The following is a 24917-nucleotide window of genomic DNA, read 5'->3' on the forward strand; positions in this document are numbered from 1 at the left end:
ATAAGGGCTATGGAGAAATGCCCCTTCTGAATTGGTGCATTAAAACTCAATGGAAGCATGTTTTTTTTTCCCCAGAAAACTTCCCGTGTGGTCTGCTTCAAGGAAACAAAGGAGCAGGAAACCATCTGTGTGATGCAGTTTGGTTTGTTTTTCTCTTCCTTAATCGTTTTGAGGCATTTCAAACTCTTTCTCTCTGTGGGGCTGTTTGGCATCCATCAAAAGCAGAAAAACGCAGGGCTGCTGGTGCCGACGTCTTGATTTCAAAGTCCTGCCTCCGTTCTTGCTGCAGAGTAAAGCTGCTCTGCACCTCAGCTGTAGCATTTTTTTGTGCTTTCACCTGGCGTTTCAGAACATTTAACAGCGCTTGATTTTCGAGGTGATGGGGGGGGAAAATCTTTCTGGCAGTTGCTTGTTTCGTCTTTCCAAGACCATAAAAAGTGATCTTGTTGTGTGTGTGTGTGAAACATTCAGAATTGAACGTTTGTGTCTTGCTCAGCAACGGATCAGCCAGCTTCGCCTTAGACTAGATGGAAACAACTGCCGTGAGAGTCTGGGAACCGTATCTTCGGATCATGTGACGGAAGCAATCTGGATGTTTGACCAACTGATGATAATATGCTACAGGCATACAACCACTGTGGCTTTTAGCCAGTGCGATGCTCCCAATCACCTCTGGAACTTCTGGCACCCCTAGAGCCGTATTAAAGTATCGTCAATTGTATGAAGCAGAAATAAATCTGAATTAAGATCATTTTCAGCTCCATTTGCTTAGATTTAAAAAAGACTTTGCATTAAAATGCTGAGGAAACAGTATCAATATTCAAGTCTTGTCATTGTTTCTTAACTGATTACTTTAGACTTTTTGGTGTGTCAGGTCTTTAATGTGGTAACCTTACATTGTAAGCAGACACAAAAATGTTAGCATGCGACTAGATAACTATACTCTGTACTCTTGTAAAAAAAAAAAAAGGTTTTATGGCGATTAGATGGTACCGATTGCTCTTTGGGTGCACAACTACAATTTTATAAAACAAAACCATTTTTCTTGGTATGGTAATTTCTACTTTATAAAGTACATAGATAGGCACATTAACTGTACTTACTACCATACCACCTACCTTACTCTTTGGAGTGTTTCTCCTCCCTCTAGCCTTACATTCATGTTTTTGATAACCAACCATTAGCCCATCTGTTTCAATTTGTCTTGTCAGGCTGCTTATTCAAGCAATGAATCACATTCGAATCTGAACATTATAGAGGCTTTTTCGACCTATAAAATGAAAACAGACAACACAATGCAAATTTTACTTCCTTAGTGAACCATGAGAGATTGCTTAACTGTTTACCAGCACATTGCTCTGAGATGGGTTGTTTTCTAGAGACCTCCAAGTGTCCGTTCGGTCTGTTTTACAAGACTGGCTCCTGTTCTTGGAAAAGTGGATCAGTGTGTGATGAATTAACCGAGTAGGTACACGAACAACGCATCTCGCATATCGATGGTTTTTGAAATACAGCGGTGTAACCATTCACTTTTGTGGCAATAATTTGGAATGTGTGAATGGTACTGTAGAGGTAGGTCTCTTGTGTTTCGAAGGAGTTTTCTATAGAAAATCGTTGTGCGGGTGTAAGTCATCTAGGTGGTGCTCTTCCCTCTGTCCCAGAGTTTTTAAACTACTATGGCGAATGAGGCCACTGTACAGCACAGGCAGTGCTGTCCTTTGGATAAGATATTGAATTGAGGTCTTGATTTTTTTGGCCATTAAAGATCCTCTTTTCAGTGCTTGTAAGAGTAGGGGTGTTAACCCTGATTAAAGGCCACACTGGGTTTGTACAATCTGCACACTGGTGAAGCCGTTTTCTCATCCTCCACCTGACCTGCTGTAAAGTGAGGCTACAGGTGTGAGGTTGTGAAGTAGGTCCTCTCCTCCATATAGAGCACATTCACATATACTTAAAGACAAACTCTTGGTTGGTTGCATTGTGTGAACTAAAGGCCACTCTGACAGAAAAGATTGTGTTCAAAAAGTCAGAAAGCCTAAATCAATTTTGGGTGGAATGTGGTTTTTGCATTGGTGCTGTTTGGAGACTGACTGTAGGATGAAGGTGCTGTTTTCTTTTCAGGCCAACAGGAAGCCAAGTTCATGCTAGCTTTGCGCTTCTCATTTTAATGGCATAAAAGTAAAAAAAAAACAACACCCATACAACACAGTTTGAGACAAAGGCTTTTTTTAAAAACCTGAGTTTCACCGACCAGAGTGGAGGAGTCGTTTGGAAATGCGTTGTTGTATCAGCTGTCTGTAGCAATGCCATGCAAGCTCAGTTGACCTTATGGCATGGGTCTTTCTACTGTGGCTAACTGTAAGTAAGCTTTACAGTATTTTTCTGGTTATGCTTTAGCCATTGTTATGTAGGTTAAGTATAGTGTACAGGGTGGCTGTGCTGTGTCTCAGGGGTCCGTACACAAACCCATGTTGATTAATAGCTTGTATTCTTGTGCACATACACATGTGGGATTGGTATGTTTCTTCCCTGCTGTCTACAGTCATGGCATGTGTAGTTCTTGGCTTGCCTGAGCATGCTGGATATTGGATGAAATATTCCTTAACTGGTTGATACACTGCGCTTAAATGGAATATGTACCAAACGGTAACAAGCAGGAGCTTGAATCGGAGGCTTTTCTCAAGAACTGTGCAGCCATCCTCCTTAGAGGTCTTACCGCTTTTGTTCTCGGAACCAAACCACCCGAATCTCTCGAGAGTTTCCATGTTCGGACTCGAAAGAAACAAGTAGCAAGGCGTGAGTTTGCAGTGGGATTGTGAGCCTCTTGCCCGATGTTGTGGGATACTGGGCTGTGCCCTCGTCTTCTCATTCTCAGAACACAGCTTGGCTTCCTTGCAGGAGATGTCTCTTTCCTGCTGCTTCCAGGTGTGAGGGATGCAGCAGTCGCCAGTGCACTAAAGAATTGAATAGGCCAGGTCATGTCGCCTCGATTCTACCTCTGCTGTTTAATTCCAGCATTAAATTCCTTCTCTACTGTCCTGAAGTTCCGTTCCAGCATGAAGAGGGTTCTTGATGCCACTCATTTCTAAAGCCATGTTTGGATTTGTTTCCAACTTTGTGAGTCTGGTTGAGAGCCCATGATTTGTGTGCTTGTCATCTCTCCGTGCTCTGGACCGGGATGATTCCAATTAACACGTATCGGTCAGAGTGAAATGCGCAGGACCTCCTTCTTGAACGCATGCCATAAGGCACCCAACATGGCAGGATCAATCACTTCTCTTGTAAAGGTAAAAGAAGGGCTAGTTCAGGTGCCAGCTGTGCATAGTCGATCAGGAAGAACATTCCTCAGTGCTTCTTGCACTGTTTGTGTTGATCGTAGTGGTCAATTACAGCCTTCCTTTCTGAGCTGATATCCAGGCTTTTTGTTCCAGGAGTGACTGGAATAGAGGGAGAGGTGAGGTGTTAGAGATGGCTTCTTCTTCTTTCCTCAAGTCACGTTTTGGATGCAGTAGTACCTCGGTCTCCTCCAACAGTGGGCATTTTTGGCTGAAATTGATGCTGATGAGGTTGAGCAACTGATTTTGAAAGAATCCAAAATCAGTGTCTGAACAGCCTTTGTTACGTTTCACCAGTGCTGTGTAACCCTTGGTCCTGGAGGACCCGTGTGTCTAAACTAAACAACCTAAATTAGATCTTTGTTTGTTTCTTTGGAGCGGTTCAGCAGTTTGTCCCAGCTCTAACGTGCTGGCGCTTTAAGGAGACTAAAAAGGCTCCCATCTACAAACACATCTCGGCCTTCTTGGCCGGGGTCAGACCCCCTCTGCCTTAAGCCCTTATTAAAGTGTTGCAGCAGTATAGCCGCAGATATTGTGCAAACACTCGAGACCAACTGTGACTCCGGGCAGTGGTTTTCAGTGGGTCTGAGCGAGCTGGAGGGCAGGTCAGGTTTCTTGGCCTCCGCTGAGATGGAGACAAGAGGAACAGTGAGTCAGGGCTCAGGGGGTGAGGACGGGAGCTGGAACTGACCATTGTATCTCTCCACAGCGGAGGAAGGATGCAGAAGCCATCCTGGACTTTGATCTTGTTTTCTGTACTTTTTTTTTAAAAGAAATCTCTTCCATATGTCCTGCTTTGCAGTCTGTGTAGTCCGAAGTATAAATATTTATGGTGTGGGAAATATTTGATTTTTCAAACCAAATGCAATCCCACTTGGAACCCCTGTCATAAAAACGGAGTTTCAACATTTGTGGCTGTTTCCTTGTTGGCAAAATTGTTGTGTTTTTTTTATGTCTTACACTATGGCAGTGCGTTGGTCTCCAAATCGCACAGCTGGTGTGGGTAAAGTAGTCCCGTCATCCTTGTTTTCTGGCATCTACCCATCATCACTGTCTTTTTTTCTAACTTGCCTAGAAATTCAAAGTGCTGGAGCGAATCCTTTTACGTTAAGAATTGCCCAGCAAGCCTTTCGCTCAGAGGAGAGTCTCTTTTTGAATGGGGTGATTTTGGTCTCTCTGCTGTTCCTCAGCTCGTTCAATGGAGGTCACCCCCAAAGCAATTGTAACACATCGTTGCAGACAGATCTGTCAGTATATTATGTTTAACTAAAATGTAAAAATTGGATACTATAGCTACATAAAAATGCTCACTCATTTTCTTCAAACAGATATGTTATTCATCCTTTTCTCAACATCGAAGAACTGGGCGCAGACTTCTGTGATCAGCAGAAGTCTTAAAATAAATAAATCGGAATAATATTAGATTATAAGGTCATTCCACGTAGGAGTGCAACTTCCACAACTTGAAACAAAGAAAAGAATGTATTGGCTCGCACAACTCCGCCTTTTGTTCAGTTACGTAAAGCAGGTGTTTGAGGAAAATGGGTCTCAGGTTCAAATAGACTGGCGCGGCTTTGAGAAATTTTCCAAGGGTTTGTTATTCTCTATTATATAAACGTGTGTAATACAGAATCGGTCACTAATTGGATTTTAGGTTTGATTTCTGGATGTATTTGTCTTGCAGGAGGCTATTACTGTAACAGACCATAATGTGTAGGAGTAGTCAGGGCTCTGGAATACTTCATGACTAACATGATTGCACAGCTATTGGACATTTTAAGATCAGTTCCGCTGACCAGTTCATTTGAATGTGGATCTGGACTTGTAATTAGGGTGCTGCTGTTGAGCCCTTGACCAGGGTACCTGCTACTCCAACTGGTTCAGTCAAGTCGTGCTTGGGTACAAATGCAAGAACCTTTGGATAAAAGCATCACTCAGATAAATTCATAGTATAGTGTTGGATACCACACTGTTCCCCTGGTGGTCTGGAGCCTGCGTTTCCAGTGCCACGGCCTCAGAGTGACTCTGCACACACGTGAGCTATCTCTGAAGAGCACTTAGTGTAGCTGTGCATTGCTACAGCCATCAGAACATTAGGAAAAGACGAGAAAGAGCTCGGCCTGTCTTGTTCATTCAGTTGCTGAGCTACAAGGACCTCATCCAGCTGTTTCCTGAGTGGTCCCACAAAAAATGCCTTTCCGGGCAAAGCAAACCGCTTCTGTGATCTTTTCTGCCGATTCTTGTCTGCAGTGACCAGATCCATACACTGAATTCCTAATATGGGAAAAGAAATGGTAGAAAGAATTTGTCCGTTTATACAAAGCTACTGAAAGTGAAAGATTTTTTTCACAGTTGGGAACATGGATGTTTCTGTTGGAGGAATGGGGGAATCAGCTCAGGAGCCTGATTTCACACACGTTTGACTCTGTGGTCATTAAAAATCCCAGGGTGTTTCTCGAAAAGAGTAGGGGTGTAACCCCGGCATCCTGGCTAAATTTCCCATTGGCCCTTACCAGTCATGGCCTCCTAATAATCCCCCCTCTCTGAACTGGCTTCATCACTCTGTTCTCCTCCCCACTGAGAGCTGGTGTGTGGTGAGCGTACTGGTGCACTGACTGCCATCACATTATCCAGTTGGGGGCTGCACATTGGTAGCGGTGGAGCGCTATATAAATTTAAGGAATTATTATTATTATATTATTAAATGTAAATAATGTGTCAAAAAGCCTTTTTCATACAGCGTTCTTCAATATCGGTCAACTTTTGTATCTAAAGTTTATTTTTTCTACCTACATGTAACAGACGTTTATTGCCTGCCAGCCAGCCAGAAAATAATTTTATTAAAACTGAAATACCTCTGAATAAAATACTATGTAAATCGTAGCTGAATTTTTTGTGTTTGTTCTGATTATGGGGAAAAAAAGGGTTGAGAGCGACCGCCCCCCCCCCCCCGCTACTTGCAAAGTACTTTGAGTCCAGTGTTCAGAAACATTGTTGTTATTGTTAGAAAAATAAGAACACAGGTGGTCAAAACGAACAAAAAAAAGAAACAATGGCAAAAGGCAAACCAGGATTTCCTAATATTTTCCCACACCCCTGCAGTTACCCTGTGGTGTGATAGTAGCTCTTTCAGTGTCTGTCAGTCGGATCCGATTGGATGCCAGGCTGTTCTAGAATGTTTTATCTCTCACCTTCCAGAACTAACATGGCCATAAGCACAGGCTGTCGGACAAGTCAAGGAAGCCCATTCCAGGATATACTAGACAGCAGAACAATACTGTATATTCCAAAGTACCTAACCAGGATTGTGAAGTGAAACGCACTTTGTATTTGCCTGTTGGATTTTTTTCCCCTCAGAATTGTGAATTTAATTCTCTCACTTCCAGTTACTGTCTATATCTGAAAAGACTTGGATTTAATGGAAAACAAAAACGCATCTTAGCGGATCGGTGTAGCAATCGTCGTTAGTTTATTTTCGTGGCTTAAAACCGCCAGTTTTGGTTCGTATATGCCAAAAAGGGCTCCCTCTTACAGATCCGTGGATGATACCGGTCAGAAGTGGAGTGAAAGTGTCTTTCAGTAAAAGCATTGTACCAAAAAACAAATACATCTGTACAGTAAATGTTATCTTCAAAATTATCCCTGGAGTCTGATTGTTCGATGTTGAGCGCAACAGGTCGGCGAACTGCATTTTGCTGAGTCGGAGCTCGGGGTGTGTGCAGAAAAACAGCCCGCGAAGTGGAGTTGAGAATTGCCGGCCTCACTGCGCTGTTGAAGACAGGAGGCTACGACTCTGGCTCTCTGAACACCTGGGACTGCGACCGCAGCACAAGCGCCATGTCTGTGCCCTCTAGCCCCCTTTGAGGCGGTTCCTCTTAATCCCACACATCAAAATACAAATACTTCATTTTTTCCACACTGTATTGTAAAATCTTTTTAAATATCGGTTTTCACTTTTTACACACAGGTCTGTGGGTTCTGCTGCAAGCTTTGCCTCCCACGTTTTCAGAACCGACACTGTTATGTGTGATGGGCTTTTTTTTTTTGCTTGTAACCTTTCTTCATTCCCAGTTTATCCGGTAGAGACGGCAAAGTAGTTTCACTTCCCTTCCGTCGCGTAACGCTTCTTCGGAATAGCTGGGTAATCGGACATAATCAAAGGGAGCAATTTGGTGGTGGTGGAGAGGAGTCCCCATTACATGTAAAGCGCTTTGAGTTGAGTGTCCAGAAAAGCGCTATATAAGTGAAAGCAATTATTATTGTTATTGTTGTTGTTGTTTAGGGAACCGCTTTAAAAAAAGTCGAATCTTCATGCGGTGGGAGTTCGTCTTTTTAGCTCCAGGACTGGCAACCTCCTGAGCGCTTTATCATTATCATGCGTCACACTGTCCGATTCAGGGCTGTCCAGGATCCCGCCGGGAGAGAGCACCTTGCCGGCGCATGACTCAAGAGTCTTAAAATAGTAACAAAACGTGTCTGAAACCAGGGAGCGGTTTGCGCCTGAGCCTCCCCGCTTTGGTGCGGCAGCAGCAGGTCTGCTTCCTGGGCTGGGCAGGGTGTGGACGCTGCGGCCCCTGGCTGTGATCGGCTCCCCTCTCTGCTACAGACAGCTGCGCAGATAAGAGAGAGGCAGGGGGGAGGAGGGGGTAACAGGACGCTCCCGGTGTTTTGGGAAGAAAAGAAACACAATTAAACCAACTGCTTGGTTGATATAGAGACGTGTTTTAGCCAAAGAGTGGCGACGTATTTGACCCTCGCGTAAAAATCCTTGGTGGTTTCACTGTAGGTGCACCAGGAGCTGTGGATGGCGGTCTCGTCTCGCCTGGCGCACGCCTTTCGGGTACACGATATATGAGTTAATGAAGTTAATGAGCGTGCGAAAGTTGCTAGAAATGCAAGCAAGATTTATTTCCCTAAAGGTGGAGTAGAATGTTAAACTTAAGTTTGAACAATCCGGTTTACTTCGCAAAACTAACAACATGCACAGTAGGGCGGCGAGGCAGGGAGTGGGACCGTTAATGATCAACCTGCGGTGCCCCTGGCTGCCTCTGTTTGCAGTGGCAGTCCAGAACAAACTCACCCGCCTTTTATTCCACCTTGAGCTGACCCGGGTCCAGAGTCCAGAATGTATGCCACTCATTTTGAGCTGCAGCACTGAGACCAACACTTCTTTCCTTGGGAATGTGGGAAAAGCGGAAAAAACTTATCAGTTTGATTCCATTAAGAAGGGCAGAATTCCCGCGGCATTGAGCAAAAAAAGTTAGTTGCACGCAAAGGATACTGAGATTCTTCAATGGACTCTGGGGAATTTGGTGTTGAGGCTTGTCGCTGAACCTTCTGGGTCAGAGAGGCACCCCAGCCAGACATTGGGAGGGCTGGTATTCTGTTCTGGTTTGTATGAAAGTTAATTACTGACAGTTTTTCTTTTAAATGCCTATTTGTGAATGCAGAGTCCACATTCTAACTTTACCTGACAAAGCTAATATTCTACCAAAGGAAATTACTTTTTTTTTCCCAGATGAGAATTTTCTTTGTCTTGGTGCACAACTGAACTGTTAGATAAGATATGTTAACAGATCTTAAGGTATCTAGGCATTCGTTTTATGTGAAGATTAAAAAAAAAATAGGCGCTGAACTGAGTAATGGCTGAAAATGCAGAAAAGCAGCTTTAAATCTGTGGCGAGTGCAGCTTGTCATGAGACCATGAAACATTTTTGTGTACATTAGCAAATTTTGATCTTTCAAGCAGCGTCTGCTCAGTGTGCTTCATTCAGAAGCGACAAGATTAATGTTAATTCTGTAGTTTAAACAATCCCATCGAGGAATTTGCTGTAAAGTGTAACTCAGGGAAATGAGTGGGGGAACTGTGCTCTTACTAACGCTGTGAAGCAGGCCTGGTTTACTCAAGCAGAGTGTACCTTCTGTACACTCTCCTTTCGATTAAATTATTTGGGCCCTTCTGTAACTTAAGAAACAGTTGTTCTGCCAATTTAGTGCTCCTGTTCCAGAATACGTTTCCTCATATCCAGTCGGTGCTTGCATATTGAGGAGATGGGGGGGCTGAGGGGCGACGGAGATGAAGGCCTAGATTTTGGAACCAGCAGTACCAGGAACCGTGAAGGAATGTCAAAGCTTTGTGAGATCTGCAGAATGTAGCAATTTTTTTCTGACAGCCTTGTGCTGATCCAGGGGGGAAATGCACCACCTGTGTTAAATTTAGAATGGATTATAGAACCTTTCTTTGGAATGCCCCTCGGAATGCAGGCTGTGTGTCAAAGCCAAGTTCATGTCCGTGAAACTAGGGGGATCCCGAAGGGTGTGTTGGTACTGCCTTTTACAAACCATTATTGTTATTATCTTTAATAGGCTGCTTCAGAGAATTATCTTGTTTTTAAGAAATAGCAAGGAAGTGAGGAAAGCATGGTTTTATTTGCTACGGCATAGCTCTTTATTGCTTCTTTTTGGAGTTTTAGTAGTTTAATGTTTCTATAAAGTGTAGTAGAAATCATGTGCTTTTTTAAATGCTTTGTAGTGTAGAATGTGAGCTTAAAGTAATATTATATTCAAGTATAATAAATATAAATTAATAGGTTTAAATTATCACACTTGCAGTGCTATTAAATTGTAATTTTCGTGTTTTTCAGCTGGATAGTCTGATGGTACTTTATCTGATTGGCTTTCAACCAAATTCCAAAATAGGGAAATTTATGTTTTGATAAATTTCCATCGGTTTTCTGGACAGTTTTTTCAACATTTATCCTGAATCTTTATTGTTGCCAGTCAACACTAACGATCATCTGAACATAAAAGTTCTTTGCATTATTTTTCATTTTTCTTCCTGGCAGGAAAACTGCAGGTTTTCTTTTGTTTCCTGTGGGTGGGGGAGCTGTATGAAAATGTTCAGTTGAGTTTGGTCAAGCCTGTTTGTCCTGCAAAATTACATGAACTCCAGACAGAACAAAGTGGTTGGGCAGCTTGAGGAGAAAGGATGAAGTTAACACTGAGAGGAATTTCAAAGAAGGGAAAAGGTCCAATTTTGAGCCTTAATTTGTTAATGCCTCTGTAGGTTACAGAAGGTACTGTTAGATGTGCTGACAATTGATAACCTCTGAAAATTATGATAATCCATCCTGTGGGAGTCCAGCTACAACAGTAACTGATTTCTTGTCAGGATTCCTAAATTTATTCATTCAATTTGGTTGGTTCCCAAAAAAATGGATGCAAATTATTTGAGAAAAGAATTCTTAAATATAAACCTTGTGGTGAAGGATGTGGCAGAGGGTTCTTCTTATAAAAGGGGTTCCCAATCTTCCTCCTCCTGGATAGTCTCACATCTCCCAGTTTCCATTCCAGCTCAGGTCTCGGTTGCACAATCGAACCCTTAATTGGCTTAATAATAGGATTTAGTTTAACTGTTTCCCTGTGTTCAGCTGTTAAACAGTTGCCTTGCCACTATTGCATTTTATAAGTAGCATAAACTCCCAAGGTTTTAAGCAGGAAAAAAAAAACTACAAATATTCCAATCGTGCACTGTTTTAGTTAGTCGTTAGGCCATTAATCTGGGCTGGAAAGGAAGCCCGCAGGTGTCTGGGCCTCCAGGACTAGGATTGGAAGCCTCTGCCTTTAAAGTATCAGCTGTGTCAAAGGACCTGAGCAGATGCAATTTATACTTTATACATTACATAATTATACATCGCCTCACTTTCAGTAATGGCTGATCAAATTTGGGGTCACGGTGGCTCGGAGCCTCTCCAAGGAATCACTGGGCTCAAGGCAGGAAACGCCCTGGATGGGACACACACAGAGACAAACACAGTCGCACACAGTTACACTCACACCACAGCCAGGTCACTTACAAGTAAGTCCTTGAACTGTGGGAGGAAACCAGAGCTAACCACTGCACCACTGTTCCTCCTTTAGTTATACAGCCAACTGTAAAAATGTATTTGTTTAATTAGGAAGACAAGTAACAACAACAGAATACTGATCTGCATACATAACTAGATGGACTTCAACAACAGACTTTTTTAACATTTGTTCAGCCATGGAACAAAGACGCATCACAGACGTCCTTCAGGGTCACCACACATTTGGTCCTTTTAGGAGGAGGGTGTCTCTCCTCTGAAATTGCGTGTTTACATTTCTAAAGCATTTAAAATGCAACAACAGAATTACATCTTTTAGAGATGCTGACAGGTAAAGGTATTTAATAGTATTCTGATAGCGTTACATAATCTAAACTCGTTCTTTGGGGTACATACTATACACAGGTTCATCTTAAATGAGTTAAGCGCTTCCATTGTGAAGCTAAATTGTTCTGAGCTTTTTTTCTTTATTTGCATCTTTCCTCGAAACCCGTCAGGCAGCGGTGACCTTGTGACGGCGTACCCTTGAGAGTCGCTGGACGAGCTCCTCTTGGGCAAGCTCGGTGGCAGGGCCTGTTGTCAACAGGCGCCCTGTTGCTAAGGAACGCCGGGGGCTGGTTTTCTCCTGCCTGTAAGTGCAGTGTCTGATGTGAAGATCGCTTCAGGTCTGGGCTTTTTTCACTCCGAGCACCATAGATAACGCCAGTACAGGAGCCACCTGTCAGCCCTGAAATGAAAGGCAACAGGACGCAGAGGCTATTAAGTCCGTGTCTGTACATAGCAGCAGAGGCAAAATGCAGTGTACAAGACAAATGGAGGAAAGCAGACCTGTGGGGATCACTGGTTACAATGCATTTAAGTCCCCTTTATGCCTGAAACAGACTCAGCTGTACATTAGCTCAGGTTTTAGTTTTGTTGTGGGCTGAGCCCCATGACATGATTGCCAGTGGGTGGCAGGCTTTTCCAAAGTGAGCACAACCCGAAGAGGTGACAGCCAGTGAGGGGAAATTTACAGGCGGGTGGTTATTTGCAGTAGAATAAGTTGCAGACTGGCAGCAGGTTGTGGTTTCTGTGGCGTTTGGGGACGGGGATGTTGGCGGCAGGAGTTGGACTGACATCACAGAAGTCCACAGTCATGCCGGAAACCCACCGAGCGGTGAGATGTGTTGCACGCCCAGTGGCTGGAAGGTGGTAGTGCAGCCGCACAGCTCCAAGGTCATAAGTTCAGTTCCAGCTTGGGGCACCAGTGTGTGGAGTGTACATGTCTTCCTTTTGCACATTTTCACCAGGTGCTCCATTTTCCTCCTATTAAAAAAATAATTGTAGGTTAGGGATGGTTATCACTGTTGTAGGTTAGGGATTACAATCCTCTCTAAAATTGTCCCAGCCCAGGGTTGGAAGTGGTTTGGGGGGGGCACAGTTCTGGCTATCGGACTACAAAAAGGAAAACACAAACGAACTCGATGTGCAGAAGAATGACCTCCGCTGGCTTGTGGCCGTTCTGATGTTCCTTCTCAAACAGGCCAACAGGCGGCCGCTGTAAATTGATCAGGGGGCCTTGGGTTTCTTCTTCTTCGTGGGGCTTTTCTTGCAGAAGATTAAGTTACTGTTTGTGTTGGGGCTCCTGTTACGTCTGTGCGTTGGGATTATGTGCCGTCCAAACAGGGCGGGGAGGGAGGCCGCGGCTCAAGGAGAAAAGACCAAGTCTCTCCGGCCCACGAATTCCTCAGACCCCAGGCGCTTGCGGAGCGAGAACTGAGGCGCTAACGGACCAACAAAACGTTTCCTTGGTGCTTGTTGTTCCAGAATATTATTGACATAATACTATCGAACACTAGAAGGAATAAAGTCTGAGAGGACAGATGGGAAAGATGTCGAATTAGTGTTGTAGAGCAAACTGGAATTAATTAAAATTCTTCACATTCCTCTCCTTGCACTGGATTCTTCAAATGTTCCCTCTACTTTAATATGACCCCTAGTTTCAGCAAACCTGTTTAATCCCGTCCTACAGTAGATGAATAGTTTCAAGGTTTTAAAGTGTGTTTTAATAGCCGTTTTCCCCAATGAAGTGCCAGTTCTCTTGTGAAACAGGTTGCGGTCTGGAAAGTAAATGTGTCACAGTCAGTGGAAACTCTCCGCTGTTTCTTAGAAATGCTAGGGTTTCTAATCATTACTTTCTCGCATGACCTGGCCTCATTTTGTCGGTAGAATTAATTGATGCCAAGAGACAGATACTTGATTGAGAAATACTATCATCTCTATAATAACCTATAGTGAATTATAGTATGACCTTGCCATATTTACTGACCAAGAGAATAATTACATGTATAAGAAATTAATTACATCTCTACGATCCGGTACAATTGTAATTCCTGCTTAAGCAAATTGGGGTGGGGGGAATAAAATTTGAAATTGGTTCATTTCTACCAGAGAGATTAACACGATGAGTTTTCAAGGTATAAGCTTGAAATTAAGTTGTACATATAAGGATGTAACCGAGTATGTACCATTGGAGTCCATGGCTCTAACTTAAGAAATTCCATTTTCGTTCTAATCAAGGCAGCTGTTCCGAACAGGACATCCACACCATGTGATTTTGTCCTTCACAGCTGAGCTTCTCTGGTGCAGTGAAGTCCTGCGCCACCCCTGAGATGGGGCATCAGGGTTTTGCAGGGTCTTCTTGCTGTCGTTCTGTGTTGGCTCTCAGTTACTTAAGTCGACAGATTTCTTACTTAATTAACCAAATTAAATATGGACCTAATCAGAGTTGTGGGATTGTGCTTCTGCAGGGTGTGCGTGTGGTGAATGAGGTACTGGAGTGTTATCAGGCTGCAGGGTCTTTGTGTTCTCTTGCCTGTGAACTCCATGCTAAACAGACGTGCAGATGTGCAGCCAAGTCTGTTACATAAGCAATTTGACAGACGATTCTTCGTGCGCTGTGCTTATCATTTTCACGTTAAGACATTTTAAAAAGTTGAACTGGGTCATATTTAACCTCTCATTTTAACTGTTTTATGCGTGTTTATCACAAATATACGCTTGTACTAGTATCGGTCATCCTTCACCCATTAAATGTACAAGCTTTTGGTTAAAGTGCCTAGGTTGCTGTTGGATAAATCTCACCAGTTTTTCTTTCTTTTGCTCCTTTCCGTATCTGGTTCATGTTTAAACTAAAAGTTCTGTCCTTGGTGGGAGGAGAAGGGTCAATAATTTAAAATGTAGTCCCTGTCTGTGTTTTTTTTTCTGGTAATGATTTTTATGGAGGGCCTTGTTTCCCTCCCGGAGAGAGAGGAAATATAAAAGGCCACTGTAACCCAGCACCGCGGTGCGGGAGTAGTGTTACGCCAGCTCACCCCACTGTACCCTCGCGCTCCGGGGGTGGAATGTTCCGGCTCTGCTGGGGCAGCCTGCTGATTACATTTTGGGTAAAAAGCCTGTTTGTGTTGAAGGGGCAGGCAGGGGTTCAAGGTTAATTTTAAAATAACTGAGGGGAAGCAGTTAGTGCCCAGACTGCACACACACATAAACCCCCTCCCACCCCCCCGCCTTGTTTGGATAGGAAGAATGGAATGTGCAGCATGTGCTGTGCATTCTTTCCTTTCAGGTTCTTTAATTTTTAACCAAGGCTCTTTGTACAGGCCTGGGCTTTTATTGAAATCACTCAGGACATGTCTGACACTGCTCCCCTGGGTTTATACTCTGTGGTGCTCCGGCATTCCGCTGTTATCTGCTGCCTGTGAACAACAGAGTTTGTGCCCATAAATCGCAGGCCCCTGTGCTTTGACTCTGCTGCATTCCTGACAAGGCATCCTAAGAAACCCGTCTTTCTGTCTCCCCATCTTGAGCCTGTCGGCCTTTCATCTCTGAGCACGTCATTATTCCTCCCTCTCTCTGTTTTCTTTGGGCCTTTAATCTGTTGACCTTCGCCTGCAGATTGGCTTGTGTCGGTGGCTTCGCGCTGATGAGTGAGCGTCCAGAAATCTAAAAATAGCTATTTGCATTGAAATGCGAAGAGCAGAAAGCAAAATAAGAATAAACATTTTTAACTGGACCGCACTCCCACTTCCTCGGTCATTGGAAACTCCTAACCTTTCAGCCAGAGGACCCCTAATCCAGAATCAGACGGAAGTGATAGGAGAAATACACACCAGCACCATGTCAGCGCTGTAGCAGTGAGCAGTAGGAAGATCCGTATCAATGATATCATAACAGGAGAGTGTCCAGTGATGCCAGGATAGGGAATGTGGAAGCTTCCAGCACACAGCTCTTATAGGTGTGGAAAAAACCATCGGGTAGATCCGTTTCTGACCGCGCTTGGATTAGAACCATCATTGGGCAGAAGTACCAGGTTTGAGCAGGAAATATCCTATTTAAAGTGGACAACGAAACCTCTTGAAGCATCTACAGGGGACTAGGGACTATCCCGCAACTATATGAACTATATGAAGTTGTCAGCAAGGGGTCAGGTGCGCTCTGAAAAAAATGTAAGAGGATCCTCTCAGATTTTTTTCCCATAGATGATGTCCAAGTATCTATTCCCAGTAGTGACAGCAGCCAAAGGTTTGTTTGACATCTCCAACAGATCACACAAGTAGAAGATGCCGATGCTCTTGTTTTGCCCCCCCTTACATCCAGCGGATTGTGTACCCACCCAATGAAGTCTCGGGGGCTTGCAGAATGAAGACACGAGTTGGGGCGAAAACAAAACTGAAAGAGGAGCCTGGATAGCTTGCACTGAATATGAAACTTCTGGAAAGAGCAAATTAAAAATGTTTGCCGAAAGCGAAACGGAAAAGGAAAATACTTCCGAAAAACGTGAGATTGAGTGTCACTTTTTCTCAGACCTCGTGACTTAATCAAATACCAAGTCACAATCGGTTGCATAGTTATGGTATTTAAGGGGATCTCCGGTATAACCTGAATCATGGACTGACACGACTTTCTTCAAGTGGACACCAAGATGTACAAGCAGATATACGATCCCATACAGATCTTTCACTTAGAAGAATGGAGAATCTATGACTGTTCAATGTATATAAATGTACATTTTAGTTTGCAGTGTATCCAGATACACTAATGATGGAGAAAAGGAAGTCATAGGTTTAAAAAAACACAGATGAATTTGTTAGTCATTTTTAGAATGGGGATGCAAACTTGAAAAAAATTGGGAAAAAAATTCCATCTGTTCAAGCTGTTGCCAGTTTTAAGTTTACCGGTTTGAAGTTCTTCCAAGCGGCTAGGAAAAAAAGTGACCGAATAATCCACTGTTGAGAATGTGCAATGTAAACCAAAATGCACAACTGGCCACTATCAAAACCTAATGTAAGGGATTTAGCCACTAAGATCAGTTTCCAGGAATCACCGCAGTACAAACAAACTCTGAAGTGACACCACCCCATGCAACCACTAATCGGTCTCGGCAAGGGAGTGCGGCACACTTGAAAACCGATCTTTACAAAAACCGTAACAACGAAGGAATGACACAAAAAACATTCGTATCTTTGGAGGGGGGAATGTCATTCGGTCCCATTTGAGGCAGTCCCTTCAGGTGTAATGACCCCTGGGCAGTGGTAAACAGACACGTTCTGCCTTTGCTGAGGACTTCCAGCTCCATGAGGTGTGGCAGGAAAGACCACATGCCCTCTTCCCAAGCAGTTTTGTATTCCTGGAAAGTTTTCTATGTGGTGGCCTGATGCAGATGAATAATTCATGTTATTAAATAATACAGCACAGATTCCTCAGCTGAGCTCAAATTGCCTGTTTTCTTTAAAAAGGCACTGGTGTTATCAGCATACCAGGAAAATGTGAAAATCTTAGACTCTGCCTTGGAGCTTGCTGTAGCCTTTGGAAGAGCAAAACGGCTCAATAACCTTGCGCTCCAGATTCTCCGGCACGTACGCAAGTATTCCGTTTTTTTTTGTTCCTTTGGTTCTCCTGAGACGAGATGTGTTTTCAAGAACAAATGCTGAATACCGGACATCTGAACATTTTAAGTCCACAGCTATAGCAGCAAACTGAACCCCAGTACCACCATCTCTGTCATCAAAAGCTGCGCTTGCTGTTCCTTTGACAACTTCAGGCAGCCTTTTTGGCTGGTTTGGAGGAGTTGAACTGTTTTCAACAGGTGACCAATCAGTCTTCTCTGCATCACCCTGCTGTCGATGTATGATGAAGGCAAAAAAGGGGGGGGAAGAGGCTTAAAAAAAACAATCAAAAAAGATAGTCTGGCAACAGGAGCTGATACCACCAACCATCCCAGCATACAGGTCATGTGATCAGTCCTCCACATGACATCACTTCCTTGCTCTGCGAAGCGTGAACGCAACATCCTATTCCAGCACACGAATTGAAACTTTTCTTCTTGGTTTCTGTTTATTCTTTCTGGAGCACCCCTTTTTGAAACGCTGGACATCAAAGGTGTGCCCAGGGGTGTGCATCCGCCCCCAGAGGTGGCATAATGAATGATTTTTGTTTGCTTCCTTGGCAGAAATATATATTGTATTGGAATGTTGTTTCGTTCTGTAGCCACACGCCCACAAACTCTATACAGCTAAGCATAATACCACAAGGGGAGCGTCCTCACCAGAATGGCAGACCGCCACGTATTCAGAGGCACATCACCAAAGGCCAGCCAACCCACAGGGACGGGATAAGAGAAAGCAAGAATGCCAAAAGAATTAGAAAAAAAAGATAAACTAAAAAAACTGCAGCAACCACTTTGTACTTTCTGGTGCAGACTCCCAGGAGAGAACAGCTCCATGCTTCCGGGCCGTGACTGCAGAAACAAAACATCCAAAAAGGAAAAGGCCCGCTCTCCGGGGAAGAGCGCGAGATGGCCAGCGCTGAACTGTCGTCTTCTGGGCTGCTGTAGTACCTGCGAGGCAGATTCTTTTTTTGGGCACAAACATATATATATATTTTTTTTTTTCTGTTGCTCACATTAAGGCATGGTTTTGATGGCTGGAAATGGAGGGGACCCCACATCTCAAGTCTGTGAATGTTTTGGAAGTTTCTTTGTAACAGCTCTTTGAACCCTTTGTACAGCTCTTGAGTCCAGGGTTTTGCTTGAACCCTTTTCAGACTAAGGTAAAGCACCTGGGTTGAAGACCCGGTGCTGGAACTGGACAGGATTGTGGGAAGTGGGGCGCTCGAGTGCGTTTAGAGGCCTTCTTGGTCACACTGCGCAATGTGGTGAGGAGAGCCAAGCACATCGGACGTTTTCACCCCAAATCGAATGGCAATCGAATAGTTTTCTGGCTAAGTGGGGGAGCCTAGACAAGATCTGGTATTCCCTACTATATTGCTTAGTAGATAGTTTTGTTTTGCAGGAGAGCACAGACAGTGTTTTTTCTGTTTCTAAAGAGATCCCCAATGTCCTTTATGTAAAGCTACCTCTATTTCATCATTCTCTACAGATGTCCCACCCACATTATTACGATCATTATTAATTTCATAATTATGTTAATGCGACATTCTGCATGGGATTTGAGACAATTCTATATGGAGAAGCACTGAAACGTAACAAATGCTGTTGCTTCCAGCCTTTCGGTAGAGAATCCAAGCATCTGTGAATTTTAGTTTGTGTCATAAACCAAGATCACATCGAGGAGCTTGGAATGTGTTATTCGGAAAGCAGCCTTGTAATGTTTTGTAGTGAACAACACTGGGGAGAAAAAAGTTATTGCATGACTGGAAGCGAAAAGGAGAGGAAAGGCCAAACAAATGCTCTGTTCTTGTCTATAAATCACTTGGAGCTGCAGTGTGAATAATAAATTCTGCTGTTGGCTAGCAGGAGTGAAACAGGCATTCATCCAGCCCAATGTGAGGGCAGCACTGGGTGCCTGACTGGGCAGTTTTAGTTCACATCTTTTGCAGATGAACTCTCAGCAGAGGCATTCCCCTGCTCCTGGGCTCTCTTGCCTGAATGTTAGAATACATTAGGGGCATCAAATGTTGGTTATAAGTGCACCAGTCATCACTCCTGTGTGATTAATAAACAAAATATGAGTAGCAAATCATGTTTTACTTCAGTTTGTATTGGGCTCCAGTGGCTTCAGCCACTGAGCTGTAACCTTTAAATAGGTGTCTGGCACAGATAAAGAGGTACTTTTGCTGCTGCTTTGAATGTATTCACTATTTTACAATTTAACAAAACACTGCATACTTCGTGCGATCTTTGACTGGGGGATTGTAAAACCTGACAAGCTGAATAAATCATGGGAGTGCATTGAAAACCGAGAACAGGAGGCACTTCTTTACGCAAAGTCTTGTGGGAGACTGGAACAAGCTACCCAGCCACATCGTTGAAGCCGATCACCCTGGCTTCTTTCATGAACTGACTGGATGAGATCCTTGACTTCTAAGAACCAAGTTGTGTTCTTATATGGCTCTGTTTATTAGGCTTTCTTCTTTTGTCTGTAAGTTGCAAGAGTCTTGACATTTATGACTGATGCGCTCTGGGCCTGACCGTGGCCCCGAGATTAGCAGGCATTGCTGACAGGGTGCTTCGAGAAGCTGTGTTTACAGTAGGTTGTCTGCAAAGTGGTCATATTCTTTCCAACCACATCCTGTGCTGGCAGTCCATGGTCCACTGGCCTCAAGCGGAGAGTTATTTATAACAAAGGCAATGACAGGGCGCAAGGGAGAGAAGGAAGGAGTATATTGGAAAGGGCCTTTATCAGCACCACATTGACATGTAGGATCTACACCCTTTCCTGCTGCAGGCTCGTCATCTTTCTTCGTGCCCCGCGAGCTGGGAGCTGAGGCCGAGGAGTGACAGGGCAGCTCGACACGGCGGAGGTCCAGGGCCAGAGCTCTGTGAAAGGGGGCCGCCAAATACTTGCCCAGCTTTAAGGAAATTCCTTTGAGCGAGGGGATGTGTGCTCACATCAGTGCCTACGCCCCTGTGCCAGCTTCTGGCAATGATTTTCTTTCCCGTCGAGGAGAGTATTTCAGATTGGTTTGAGTTTATTACCCCCTGCCGTGGAACAGTCCCAGTCAAAATGTAAACTTTGTAACTGGGGGTGTGTGAAATACTACCTCCTTTTTTCTGTATTCCTTAACATGTTTGACTGACATTTTTTTTTTAGAAACCCTCAAACAAAGGACTTTTTTTGTGGTGCTGTTAACAATATGTATGCATTATATAAAACAGATTTTGCTGTTCTGACTGCACTGGATAGACTGAGAGCACTGTGAGCAGATGATTCACCAAAGTAGCTTAACGAAGCATCGATCGTGATCGTGTTAATGCCAGTATCTTAAAAATACAGACTGCTTCAATAAAGTGAGGCATAATATGTGTGGCAGGTAAACCTTTATCTTCAATTTTGCCCAAACTGTCCACTCCACTCGTGTGTGGTATAAAAAAGCAAATGTCTGCTGTCCTTGTCTGTCTTTCTGTGTAATGGCTGGGAGGCTGTCTCAAGGCCACAGTGATTTGATGTCAAAATACAGAGGTTACTGAGGAAGAAAATTATTTACTGATAAATATTTAATATAAAAGTAAAGTTTAATATTTGCCAAGTCTGACTTTGCCATAGGAACCAGTCAGCAGATAGCTGTTTTTTTCCTCAATATACTGGCGATTGTTCTGTTCTATATTTCCTTTATTTCTTTTTTCGACACTCCTTAGTTACCCGTTGCACTATTACTTTGTCAGTCGGGCTTTAGAAGGACCGTAATGGATTGGTCCTGCCATTAAAGCTCTGCGAATTGAACGAATGAAGTTTAAATTAGATGTCAAATGAGATTCCTCTGCTGAAAGGTTTATCCGTTTTACTGAGCAAGGTGCTGCTGCTTGAGCAGTATAACGATGTCATTAGTAACAGTGGAGAATTTCCTGCTTTTCACTTAATGGAGTCAGTTGAAGCGTATGCTTCACTGCATTGGGCAGGGACAGTGATTTTCAGACAAAGTGCGGACTGCAGCTGAATTATGAGGGCAGAGGGTTTCGGCTCAGCATGTGGCAGTTCCAGTTCGCTGCTCTGTGTATTTGCAGTACAGCTCGCCGCTATTAAAGGTCCTTTGCGGCTCTGTGCAGAGATAATCACATTCCATTTTAGTTAGCCTTAACAGTTAAGCTATGCTGTGAAACAACTTGTTCTGTATTTCATTGGTCTCACTCTCTTCTGGCAAGATGTGATTTGGAAACAGCCAGAGGCAAAGGTCTGGAGTGTTCTTTCAGAAATGAAAAGCAGTTTAGAGAAGTAGATGAGTGACATGACACATTAACGTTTTTATGTTCTGTTCAGCATCTCGGAACTGCAAGACTGAATAATTGTGTTCTTTGTAAGATATTGATGCAACCTCAACAAAGATCAGCAATATATATAGAGAGAGAAACAAATAAGCAGACTCTTGAGTGTTGACATTCTGTTTCATTTTCCTGCTCTTGTTAAAACATTTACTTCTCGGTTGTAAATGTGATTTTGGGCTGAACTGAAGGCTGAGTTAACGTGGTGGAAACCTTTCAAAAATGCACGTGTGCTTTGTGTTAAAACCGTAAGCAGCAGAGCTTGCCATCTGGGATCAGTTATTTTTTTTAGAAAAATACCTCAGCCTGCTTCTTCTTCCAGTTAAGATTTAATAGTTTTTGTCTTTCCAGCCCAATTTCTAGGTCTGACGCACAACAGGTCTTTTAGTGAGCCACTACTTCACACCCAAATAGATGTAATGCAGTGGTATGCAGGCTGTTCCATAGTTGTGTGTGTACGTTTTGAATAAAATTAGCACTGATGTTATTTTGCTATTAACCTTTGTTTCAGTATTAGAAATCTTCCCCACTGCCGAACATTTTCACCTTTTTTTTTTTTTGACATCACCATCGCTTTCAATAATGGCTTATTCAATTTAGGCTCATGGTGGCCTGGAGCCTACCTTGGGAATCACGGGGTGCAAGGCGGGGTACACCCTGGATGGGACGCCAGTCCATTCCAGGGCGCACCCAGATGCACATCAGGATCATTTTTCCCAGAAGCCAATTAACCAATTACCAGCATGTCTTTGGGCTGTGGGAGGGACCTGGAGCACCCAAAGGAGACCCAGGACAATGCAGAGAGAACATACAAACTCCACACAGATAGCACTCCAGTAATTATAAGCAGGCCCCAGTGCTGTGAGGCAGCAATGTTGACCCCCTGCTTCGCCGTGCCGTCTCTTGATTCTCACTACTTCTTCACACTGCGTTTCAGTGCTTGTTCTCTGCTTACCTCTTGAGCGACGTTGCTCCCTCTCTACACCACCTCACAGAGGTCTCTGGTGCAAGTTACTGTTTCCTGCAACCTGCAATACAGGCGACCGAGTCCCATGAGTCCTCTGTGACCTTGAGTGATCATAAAGTGGTGTTGAAAACAACACTTCTCAGCTTCTCCTTTGGAGGCGGCAGAACCGGCCACAGGGCACAATGATCCATTGTTCGGGCCTGCGCAGTGCAGCGGGCCTGTTCTTGTTAAACCGGTGTGCGTGTGCTCCTCCTGGACGGCGATAGTATCATCTTCGTGGGGCCTGAGGCCACTGGCACGAGGCTGAGCCCAGAACAGTTGGCGACATGCATGCCGGAGTACGGAGTGTAGCTCTCCCGTGATACTGGTCTAACCATCACAAAGGCTCAGGAGACGTTAGTTTCCTGTCCGTTTTTTTTCCCCCTCTCTCTTGTGCAATGCCGTGAGTTTGCAAATGGCTTGGAGAAATCCAGGTGCTCCTGCAGAGAGGTGGTGAAAACGTTTTGCCTTTCACTTTCTCTTCTTTCTCCCTCACACGGGCGGCGGCGGTGTTGTTGGCGTAAGAAGCACACTCTCACGCCAGTTTTTTTAGCACGGAGAGGGTCTCTTTTATGGTTTTTAGACGCATTTTTTGCTGCCCGAGATCATTAATAAGTCATAAATGCCAGTAATCGGGACTTTTTGTTGTGTAGCATCACATAACTTTTAAAGAGTTTGTTTCAAATAAAAAACGCGGTTCTTCCAAAACCAGGTCTTTATTAAATAATAATGTCGGGATTTCACTAAGCTGGTGCTAACTGGTCTTCAATAAGCGGCAATGGGATAAAAAAAAATCCCGTGAAATGAGCCAAACTGTGAAAATGCACTGGGTTTAAAAAGCGTAAATGCCTCTGAGGCTGTGTCATTCTTGCTTTCAAAGGGTTTTGGCACCTCGTATTCAGTAAGACTCATTAGGAGCCGTTTAAATGCTTGTGTTAATGCCTGAATGCGCTGCTCTCTCAGTTCCTGCTGTGTGCAGCAGGTAAAAGCTGCGAGTGAGAGACGTTGAGAGGTTCAGTATTCCTGTGCTGAAATGGAGCCAGGACAACGTGGTTTATATGGAGTTCATCCGTTGCTCCTGCTAGGTTATGTAAAGTTTGGTTCAGATAAGGAGATTGTGTGATGTGTAAAGCGTTGGGAGAATGTCAGAGATGAATAGTTTCTGAATGATTTATTGCCCCAAGGCTTTAATCCTCTGCAATTTAAAGTCAGTAGTGTAGTGGAGTAGTGCTCAAAGTGTGAAGAGTTGCGGGTTCAGACCCTGGGTGGGACACTACTGATTTGCTGTATGAATGGATCTCCTGTACCATCATTGTAAACAAAGTGTGTTCCTGACTTGTGTAGTAAAAGAAGCGATTTATAAGCCTTAAATACTATCATACATTACACTACTTACGCTATCGTCTTCATAAGGAATCATCCGTAAGAACTGGCAACACCCATAGATACTTCCCATTTTTGAAAAGCTGGTTTATCAGGCTGAAAAGTAATTATTAATAATGCCAGTTTGGACTGCTCTGTGCTCAGAGATATCGATTGGTTTTACTTTAAGAAAGTGACCTTGAATGACGTTCATCTCATTGCCCTGTGCAATTTACACTTTGAACAACAAGATGTTGAAATATCAAAGATCACAATTAACAATAAATAGCCTATAGAATAGCGGAGCAAACTAAATTCCATACTTGCTTTTAACAACAATAACTGGCGGCATGGCCTGCGGTGGTTTCGTATGGTCAGGCACAGCTGGGAGGCTGACCCCTGGCCAGAGTGTCCGCTCATATCAGGGCCCCCTCATCCCTGTCCCCCTGCGTCTTCACAGGTGCCAGAACATGCCCGTCCCCTCAGCGGGGTCTGTAGGAGTTCCCACTAAGAGAAAAGCCTTTCATCATGCCATACCATTTGCATTTGTTTTCTTTCCCCTGTGCTGGCACTGTTGGGGTCTGTTTTTGCAATATCCAGGTGGCAGACAATCACGCTGGGCCGTTCCGGAGCAGTAGGCTCTGGCATCAACTTCTGTTTTCTGCTTCCTTGTCTTCCTGTGTCCTGTTTTTTTTTTGTAATTTGCCAAGCATTTGCAGAATGGACCCATTTTTTTTGTCAGGTAAACCAGTCTGATGTGCATCCAATGTTCCCCATCTCCCTTCCATTGCTAGAGATTACAGAAGTATCAGTGAAAGAATGAAGGAGGCAAAGATAAACTGTGCTGAAGGCTTTCATGCGATTTTATGCTTAAAATTCAGCATGTGCCAAGAGAGAAACCACATTAAATGTACACAGATATCCTCTTACTGTGTGAAAGTGTCCGTTTCCAGATATTACTGCGAACATACAATATTTCCATTCTTTTCAACGACAATTAGAAATCTTCTGATCGAAAAGGCTAACTAATGCTCTTTTGGTTTGCCCAACTCGTAGGGGGAGATATTTCCAGGAAACGGTAAATCATTGCTATG

The 24917-nt window shown here is 43.8% G+C and overlaps 1 protein-coding gene and 1 long non-coding RNA gene across 9 annotated transcripts in view; one reads left to right on the plus strand and one right to left on the minus strand.

Moving 5' to 3' along the window:
* shroom2a (shroom family member 2a) overlaps nt 1–24917 on the plus strand; it is an 83863-nt gene that overhangs the window by 3084 nt on the left and 55862 nt on the right. The window contains exon 1 of one of the 8 annotated variants that reach the window (XM_088599788.1): nt 8423–8726. The exons of the other annotated variants lie outside the window; for them this stretch is intronic. The gene's annotated coding sequence lies outside the window, so the exon portion shown is untranslated. Of the gene's footprint in view, nt 1–8422; nt 8727–24917 lie in introns of those variants that run through there. 8 annotated transcript variants of the gene reach the window in all.
* On the minus strand, nt 11037–22953 carry LOC148676000 (uncharacterized). The gene is made up of 4 exons (XR_015925425.1): nt 22411–22953; nt 12351–12505; nt 11724–11927; nt 11037–11120 (listed from the first exon to the last, which is right to left on the minus strand). It is a non-coding gene; the product is annotated as an uncharacterized LOC148676000 (long non-coding RNA).

This window comes from Lepisosteus platostomus, chromosome 2 (genome assembly GCF_059453375.1).
Source record: "Lepisosteus platostomus isolate fLepPlt1 chromosome 2, fLepPlt1.hap1, whole genome shotgun sequence".
NCBI classification, from domain to species: Eukaryota; Metazoa; Chordata; class Actinopteri; order Semionotiformes; family Lepisosteidae; genus Lepisosteus; species Lepisosteus platostomus.